At 44.1% G+C, this 8,667-nt stretch overlaps 1 pseudogene; it reads right to left on the bottom strand.

Annotated features, from left to right (window-relative positions):
* Positions 1-7,149: 7,149 nt before the first annotated feature.
* On the bottom strand, positions 7,150-8,460 carry LOC138991185 (BCL2/adenovirus E1B 19 kDa protein-interacting protein 3-like pseudogene; annotated as a pseudogene).
* Positions 8,461-8,667: the final 207 nt, after the last annotated feature.

Genomic DNA, 8,667 nt, shown 5'->3' on the forward strand with positions numbered 1-8,667 from the left:
ACACTGATGACATAAATCAAAGCAAATCTATGACTCTCCTCCAAGAGTAACAGAAATAAAATAAAAAGTAAACAAGTGGGACCTGATTAAACTTAAAAGCTTTTGCACAGCAAAGGAAACTATAAGCAAGCTGAAAAGACAACCCTCAGAATGGGAGAAAATAATAGCAAATGAAACAACTGACAAAGGATTAATTTCCAAAATACACAAACAGCTTATATAACTCAATACCAGAAAAACAACCCAATCAAAAAGTGGGAAAAAGACCTAAACAGATATTTCTCCAAAGAAGACATACACATGGCTAACAAACACATGAAAAGATGCTAACATTGCTCATTATTAGAGAAATGCAGATCAAAACTACAATGAAATATCACCTCACATGAGTCGGAATGGCCCTAATCAAAAAGTCTACAAACAATAAATGCTGGAAAGGGTGTGGAAAAAAGGGAATGTTCTGGCAGTGTTGGTGGGAATGTAAATTGATACAGCCACTATGGAAGATGGTATGGAGATTTCTTAAAAAACTAGGAATAAAGCCACCATATGACCCAGCAATCTCACTCCTAGGCATATACCCTCAGGAAACCACAATTGAAGAGACACATGTATCCCTTTGTTCATTACAGCACTATTTAAAATAGCTAGAACATGGAAGCAACCTAGATGCCCATCAACAGATGAATGGATAAACAAGTTGTGGTTTATATACACAATATACACAATTCCATAAAAAGGAATGCATTTGAATCAGTTCTAATGAGGTGGATAAACCTAGAACCTATTATACACACTGAAGTGAGTCAGAAAGATAAATATTGTATTCTAATACATATATATGATACGGAATCTAGAAAAGTGGTACTGAAGAATTTATTTACAGGGCAACAATGGAGAAACAGACATAGAGAATAGACTTATGGACATGGGAAGAGGGGAGGAGAGGGTGAGATGTATGGAAAGAATAACATAGAAACTTACATTACCATATGTAAAATAGATAGCCAATGGGAATTTGCTGTATGGCTCAGGAAACTCAAACAGGTGTTCTGTATCAACCTAGAGGGGTAGGTTGGGAAGGGAGTTTCAAAAGGGGGGGATATATGTATACCTATGGCTGATGCTGGGAGGGATTGAGGGCAGGAGGAGAAGGGGACGACAGAGGATGAGATGGCTGGATGGCATCACTGACTCGATGGATGAGTCTGAGTAAACTCCGGGAGTTGGTGATGGACAGGGAGGCCTGGCGTGCTGCGATTCATGGGGTCACAAAGAGTCGGACACGAATGAGCGACTGATCTGATCTGATCTGATGGCTGATTCATGTTGAGGTTTGACAGGAAATAGCAAAATTCGATAAAGCAATTATCCTTCAATAAAAAATACATTAATTTTAAAAAAGTAATGACTTAAACGTTTCTCTGATCCCTTCATCTAAATCAAGTCCCCCTACTGATCTCATCCTACCCTTGATTTTTCTGTATGGCACTTGGCCCTTGGCAATTATGCTTTTGTGACTGCCTGTTTAATCCATATAGACTCTCTTAGACTGAGCTTTGTGAGGGCATAGGTCATCTTGTTAACAGCTGTATCTCCAAGTACTGTGAAAAATGCCTGGCAAAGAGTAAAGGTTCAAGTATTGGAATGAATTAATCTTAGCCATATCCCCCCCTCTGTCCCCTCTCCTCAGTTAATTATCTATCCACTGGATATTTGAATGTCCACACTCAAATATGTGTGCCTGGGCTTGTGCAAGGCACTAGAGAAAATTAATGTGTAATCTAGCCTCCTTTGTATATTATTTCCTTTTATATACACTGACCTATAACTGCTCAGAAGCAGACCTCAAACCGTAGAAAAGAATGAGCAAGCTACATGTGCCTGTTCTACGGTTCATGTGGCCTATTTGTCCATGCTGTTGTTGGAGAGGAAAAAACTTTCTCCTCTAACCTCTTATGTTCAGTGACTAGGGCCTTTCAAATTAAGCTGACAAAAGATTAACAGGAGAAAAAGATTTATTTATTTCACATATGCAAATTCAGTGAAAACCCCAAATAGATGTTGCAAACTGGAAGCTTATATATCATTTTAAAAAAAAGTGATACATTCATGGAGAAGTGACAAGGCAAAGGAACTGCGGCTAAGTCGCTTCAGTTGTGTCCGACTCTGTGCGACTCCATAGACGGCAGCCCATCAGGCTCCCCTGTCCCTGGGATTCTCCAGGCAAGAACACTGGAGTGGGTTGCCATTTCCTTCTCCAATGCATGGAAGTGAAAAGTGAAAGTGAAGTCGCTCAGTCATGTCCGACTCTTAGCGACCCCATGGACTGGAGCCTACCAGGCTCCTCCGTCCATAGGATTTTCCAGGCAAGAGTACTGGAGTGGGGTGCCATTGCATGGATAGTAAATTGTTGGAAGGTAAATAGATGTGGGAAAACAATGGAAGGTAATTGTTATTTTAGTAACTGTTATGCATATTCCTCTGGTGCCATCTCTGGACTGGTAAGAGTCTAGAGTCCTCTCTGGTGATTGGGAGTGGTTCTGCCTCAGAAGACTCTGTCACTGAAGGACTCCCTGATGGTCCAGTAGGGAAGCCTCTGTGCTGCTTCTGCAGGAGGCCTGGGTTTGGTCCCTGGTAGGGGAACTAAGACCCTGCATGCTGCACGGCCAAAACAAACACAATTGTTAAAAAGGTGTCTTTTGAGATGGGCCATATTCTGTGTCTGGAATATGTATCTCTCTAAATCTACTTCTTACCTTAAAAAAAATGATGAGTAGTGGTTTTGCCCTTTCTGATATGAGAAGTGGGAGAGGAACTCCTTTGCAAAGGGGGGAGTTTGCTTCAGCAGATAGGGGGAGGCTGATGCTAAAAGCTCAGCTTCTCTGAACACTGGTGCCTAATGGAATCTCAGAGTTTTGGGTGAAGTAGAAAAGGAGTCCCTTGGACAGCAAGAAGATCAAACTAGTCAATCCTAAAAGAAATCAACCCTGAATTTTCATTAGAAGGACTGATGTTGAAGCTGAAGCTCCAATATGGACACCTGATGCAAAGAGCTGACTCATTAGAAAAGACCCTGATGCTGGGAAAGATTGAGGACAGAAGGAGAAGGGGACGACAGAGGATGAGATGGTTGGATGGCATCACCAACTCAATGGACATGAGTCTGAGCAAACTCCAGGAAATAGTGAAGGACAGGGAAGCATGGTGTGCTGCAGTCCATGGGGTCACAAAGAATCAGATACAACTGAGTGAACAACAACAGAAGCAGTTTTATTACTTTGCCAGGCAAAAAGGGGGCCACAGCAGGCTAAAATCCTCAAAACTTTGTATCCCAACTTTGGGGGAAAAGTAAGAACTTTTATTGTAATTGTTCAAAGAGGGCATAATCAGCTTGTGGACATTCTTCTAATGTGTTGGTGGTGAGGTAAGAAGTTGACATCATCAACATTTAGTCCAACTGGTCTGGGGTCCACATGCTTGTGAGCAGCTTATCACTGTTAATCATTAAGTTCTTCCACCTGGAGGAGGTTTCAGTTTCTGCAGAGCAGCTCAGAGATTCTGTTGTGTGTATCCTTTGATGGGGAAACAGAACCTTGCCCCAAGGCTGCTCTTTCTCCCTGGTCGTGCATCCTCTCCCTTCCCTAATTACCAATGGCTTGAATCAGCCCATTGGAACTCAGGGAAAGTCATGGAGGCTGAATGAAGACTGTTTCCTCTAATCAAAGAAATGAGAGACACAAAGGCCTTGAGCCCTGGAGTCCCACAGGGCCCTGCATGAGATCACTTAAATACGACTTATTTGGGGTGGTGTATTCTGATCCCCTTGACTGTTTCAGAGTCTTTCCTGTTTAGCTTCTAGCATGTCTATGAGACTTCTCATCTCCAAGGATGAATCTAGGAGGTATACTATGTACCTTGCATGTTTATTTTATCCATTTTCCATTAAAAGGCACAGGCTTCCCTGGTGGCTCAATGGTAAAGAATCTGCCTGCAAAGCAGGAGACCCAGGTTTGATCCCTGGGTGGGGAAGATCCTCTGGGGGAAGGCATGGCAACCCACTCCTGTACTCTTGTCTGGAAGATCCCATGGACAGAGGAGCCTGGTGGGCTACAGTCCATGGGGTCGTGCAGAGTTGGACATGACCGAAGCGACTGAGCACGGATGTGCATTAAAAGGCACAGATTCTTTTCTAGGTGAGAAGTTGAGATTTGGGAAGAGTTTCACACAAGTGGTCCAGCCCACGGTCTGGCCAGGGAATTTGACCTTGGAGCTGACTGTGCTCCTGTCGCTGTCTGGGTTCTCCAGGAAGCAGATTTGGAGCCAGAGTTCTTGCTCAGGGAGCTCATTAGGGTGTGCTCTGGGGTCCACCTCTGTTGGAGGGAGGACACTGGACTGGACAGAGGGAGAAATCAGGCCCACAGTCTCTGCCGACCCCATGGGTTACTTGCAAAGGGCAGCAGAATTTGTTGAGGTTCTTGAAGGTTGGAATTACTGATAGTTGTTTTGAGAATAATCTGGATGAACCAGCCGTATTGTTCCAGGTTCCCAGGTGCATTTATTCCTGAAGGTTAGAGACTCTCTTGCTCTGTGTGGCAGAAAGACCTGGGCTGCAGGTTGTAGATCCAGACCTTTGAAAAGGGCAGCTAAATAGTAAAGGGATTGCTTGCAATTTAGCTGCAGAGCTAAGCCTCAGTAGTGAGCAGGATGAACAGAAAAAGGGTATCAGGGGAAAGCTGGGCTGAGTTTCTGCTGTCAAAGGAGAAAGTCAGTAGAGCCTCTCCCCGCTCCCCTCCCACCCCTGCCAGATAGTACATGCTTGTTGCTCTGTTGATCTGCCTTCGAAAAATGGGCTCATCTCCCACCTTCCAGAATAACTTAGGAGGTCATTCTTATCCAGGAGATCAAACACAATTCTCCTTTATCAGGGCTCAGCAAGCTTGTTCTGAATGTGTGTACATTCTGTGCATACATTCTGTAAATGTGTGGACATTCTTCAGGCTAATTGGCATTTGGAAAAATGGGAATGTCCCCTTCCTTCCCTGTGGGGGACCAGCCTCCATTAAGATCTTGCTGGGTGCCAGGCTGTGTGAAATGCTTTGAGTAGCTTATTTCACATAATCCTCACAGTCTCACGAGGTGGAACAGATTCATTTCGTGTAAGAGAAAGCCAAAATTTAGACAGTGTAACTGAATTGCCCAGGGCTAGACAAATTAGCAAGCAGGAGTAATTGACTTCTGTCCTGGGTCTACTTCCACAGCTTTCCCCATGGTCTTTGCTCCTCCTATTCCCAGTAGACTTCCTCTCTGGTTTCCCTGCAGGTTTCTTCCTGGGGTGCAGGCTCCTGGGAGTACTGTGGCTGGAAAGGGGAGTGAGCAGCTAATGATAGCCATCCTGTGTCAAGGATGAGCTAAGCCTTCATTTAGGTGAGGCTGGCAGATGTTGGCCTGCAGGGCAAATACAGCCCACAGCTCTTGAGCTAGAATAGTTTTTGCATTTTTAAATGGATGAAAAAAAATCAGAGGGAGAATACTTTGTGACAGCTGACAATTATATGAAATTTAGATTCCAGTGCCTATAAAAAAAGTCCTACTGGAACACAGTCACGTCCGTTGTAGCTTTCACTCTACCAGGTCAGAGGTGAGTAGCTTGCAATGACAGAGGCTGTGTGGCGTACAGCACCTAAAGTATTTACTATCTAGTGCAAATGTTAGTTGCTCAATCGTGTCCAACACTTTACGACCCCATGGCTCCTCTGTTCGTGGAATTCACCAGGCAAGACTACTGGAGTGGGTTGCCATGCCCTTCTCCAGGGAATCTTTCTGACCCAGGGATAGAACCTTGTCTCCTGCATCGCAGGCAGATTCTTTACTGTCTGGGCCACCAGGTTCAGTTCAGTTCAGTGGTTCAGTCGTGTCTGACTCTTAGACTGCAGCATGCAAGGCTTCCCTATCCATCACCATCTCCCAGAGCTTGCTCAAACACATGTCCATCCAGTCAGTGATGCCATCTAACCATGTCATCCTCTGCCACCCCCTTTTCCTCCTGCCTTCAATTTTTCCCAGCATCAGGGTCTTTCCCAATGAGTCAATTCTTTGCTTCAGGTGGCCAATGTATTGGATTTCAGCTTCAGCTTCAGTCCTTCCAATGAATATTCAGGGTTGATTTCCTTTAGGATTGATTGGTTTGATCTCCTTGCAGTCCAAGGGACAATCAGGAGTCTTCTCCAACATCACAGTTCAAAAGCATCGATTTTTCAGCGCTCAGTTTTCTTATCGTCCAACTCTCACCTCTGTACATGACTACTGGAAGAACCATAGATGGACCTTTGTTGGCAAAGTAACGTCTCTGCTTTTTAATATGCTGTCTGGGTTGGTCATAGCTTTTCTTCCAAGGAGCAAGCATCTTTTAATTTCCTGGCTGCAGTCACCATCTACAGTGATTTTGGAGCCCAGAAAAATAAAATCTCTCACTGTTTCCATTGTTTCCCCACCTATTTGCCATGAAGTGAGGGGACCAGATGCCTTGATCTTAGTTTTTTGAGTGTTGAGTTTTAAGCCAGCTTTTTCACTCTCCTCTTTTACTTTCATCAAGAGGCTCTTTAGTTCTTCTTCACTTTCTGCCATAAGGGTGGTGTCATCTGTTTATCTGAGTTATTGATATCTCTTCTGGCAATCTTGAGTCTAGCTTGTGCTTCATCCAACCTGGCATTTTGCATGATGTACTCTGCCAACATCCGCTGGATCATGGAAAAGGCAAGAGAGTTCCAGAAAAACATCTATTTCTGCTTTCTTGACTATGCCAAAGCCTTTGACTGTGTGGATCACAATAAACTGTGGAAAATTCTGAAAGAGATGGGAATACCAGACCACCTGACCTGCCTCTTGAGAAACCTATATGCAGGTCAGGAAGCAACAGTTAGAACTGGACATGGAACAACAGACTGGTTCCAAATAGGAAAAGGAGTACATCAAGGCTGTATATTGTCACCCTGCTTATTTAACTTATATGCAGAGTACATCATGAGAAATGCTGGACTGGAAGAAACACAAGTGGGAATAAAGATTGCCGGGAGAAATATCAATAACCTCAGATATGCAGATGATATCACCCTTATGGCAGAAAGTGAAAAGGAACTAAAAAGCCTCTTTTTTTTTTTTTGGTTTAAAATAACTTTTTATTGCCCAGGATATTTTTTTCCTTGTGTCATATTTTGTCTGTTTTATTTGTTTTTCTTTTCTTTTTTCATAACTATAAATTCAAGCTTAGGGAAGCTTGCCTTTATCTTGAAAAACAAAACAACAAAGCTTTCATATCATTTGCAACCTGGTCCCATTAGAAGAGACAGGTGGGTTATCTGGTAAGAGTAAGATTTATACCACGAATGGTGCAGGTCTAGGTCTGGTGGTACTGAGAGAAGACAATGGCATTCTTGACAAAATTACAATCTGCTGGTGGCGTTTATGAAAAGAAGCCCTTGCAAATTTCTAAACGACAGTAAACTCTTATTAGGAAATTCTAAAGTGTTTTACAGGCCAAAAAGGGAATGAGGTTATTAGTAAAATGCCTCAACAGAGTTGGAATAAAATACTGGATTTGAGAGTTACTGGAACTTGGATACGTAAAAAGAGGGTGGAGGTTGGGTCATGCTTACAATGGTCTCAAGTTCAAATAAACTACTGTGACAAGACACCACTTCACAAGTCACACGCTGGCCCAGGGACTCTTCTCCTCCCTTAGTAGGTGCTGGCAGAAGGCGTGCTCAGTCGTTTTCCAATGTAGATGCCTAGCCCCAAAGCCAAAACATGGGAGAGGAAGAGAGATGGAATGAACACCTTGAGAAACTCTGCGGAGAAGATCCCCCCTTTCTTCATGGCTCCACTTTTCCTCATGCTTAAGGAAACGGAACGCTTAGGGTGCCTGAAGTGGAACTCCTTGGGTGGAATGTTTTCAGGTCTACTGGACCAGTCGGACACCCTGTCTACGCTTTTCTTCAGAGCATCCACTTCTTTCTCTCCTTCTGCAACTTCTTCTTCTGACTGAGAGCTATGGTCCTTGCTGGTGTGCATTTCCACATCAAACATGATCTGCCCATCTTCTTGTGGGGAAGGGCTGTCGCAATGAGAACTGCCTCTTGAACTGCTCTGTCCGGATTCATGCTGTGCGTCCAAAAGAATCTTCTCCATGTCCCCACTGTGGATGGAGGATGAGGAGGGTACGTGCTCTAGCCCCCCATTCTTCCCATTGCCATTATCATTGCCATTGCTGCTGTTCATGGGGAGCTCTACCCAGGAACTGTTGAGGCCGGCAGGCGGTGGCAGAGACTGTTCGCCTTCCTCACAGTTATTGTTGTTGTTGTGCGGGGGCGGCGGCTGTTCTACTAAGTGAGACGACATTGTCTGGCGGCTGGAAAAGCTGCGGCCCCGCAGCAAGGACCGTCTCCGGTTCTCGGGCAGCAACACAACCCTAAAAAGCCTCTTGATGAAAGTTAAAGGGAGAGTGAAAAAGTTGGCTTAAAGCTCAACATTCAGAAAACTAAGATCATGGCATCTGGTCCCATTACTTCTTGGGAAATAGATGGGGAAACAGTGTCAGACTTTATTTTTTTGGGCTCCAAAATCACTGCAGATGGTGATTGCAGCCATGAAATTAAAAGAAGCTTACTC

Source organism: Bos mutus, chromosome 16 (assembly GCF_027580195.1).
Source record: "Bos mutus isolate GX-2022 chromosome 16, NWIPB_WYAK_1.1, whole genome shotgun sequence".
NCBI lineage: Eukaryota > Metazoa > Chordata > Mammalia > Artiodactyla > Bovidae > Bos > Bos mutus.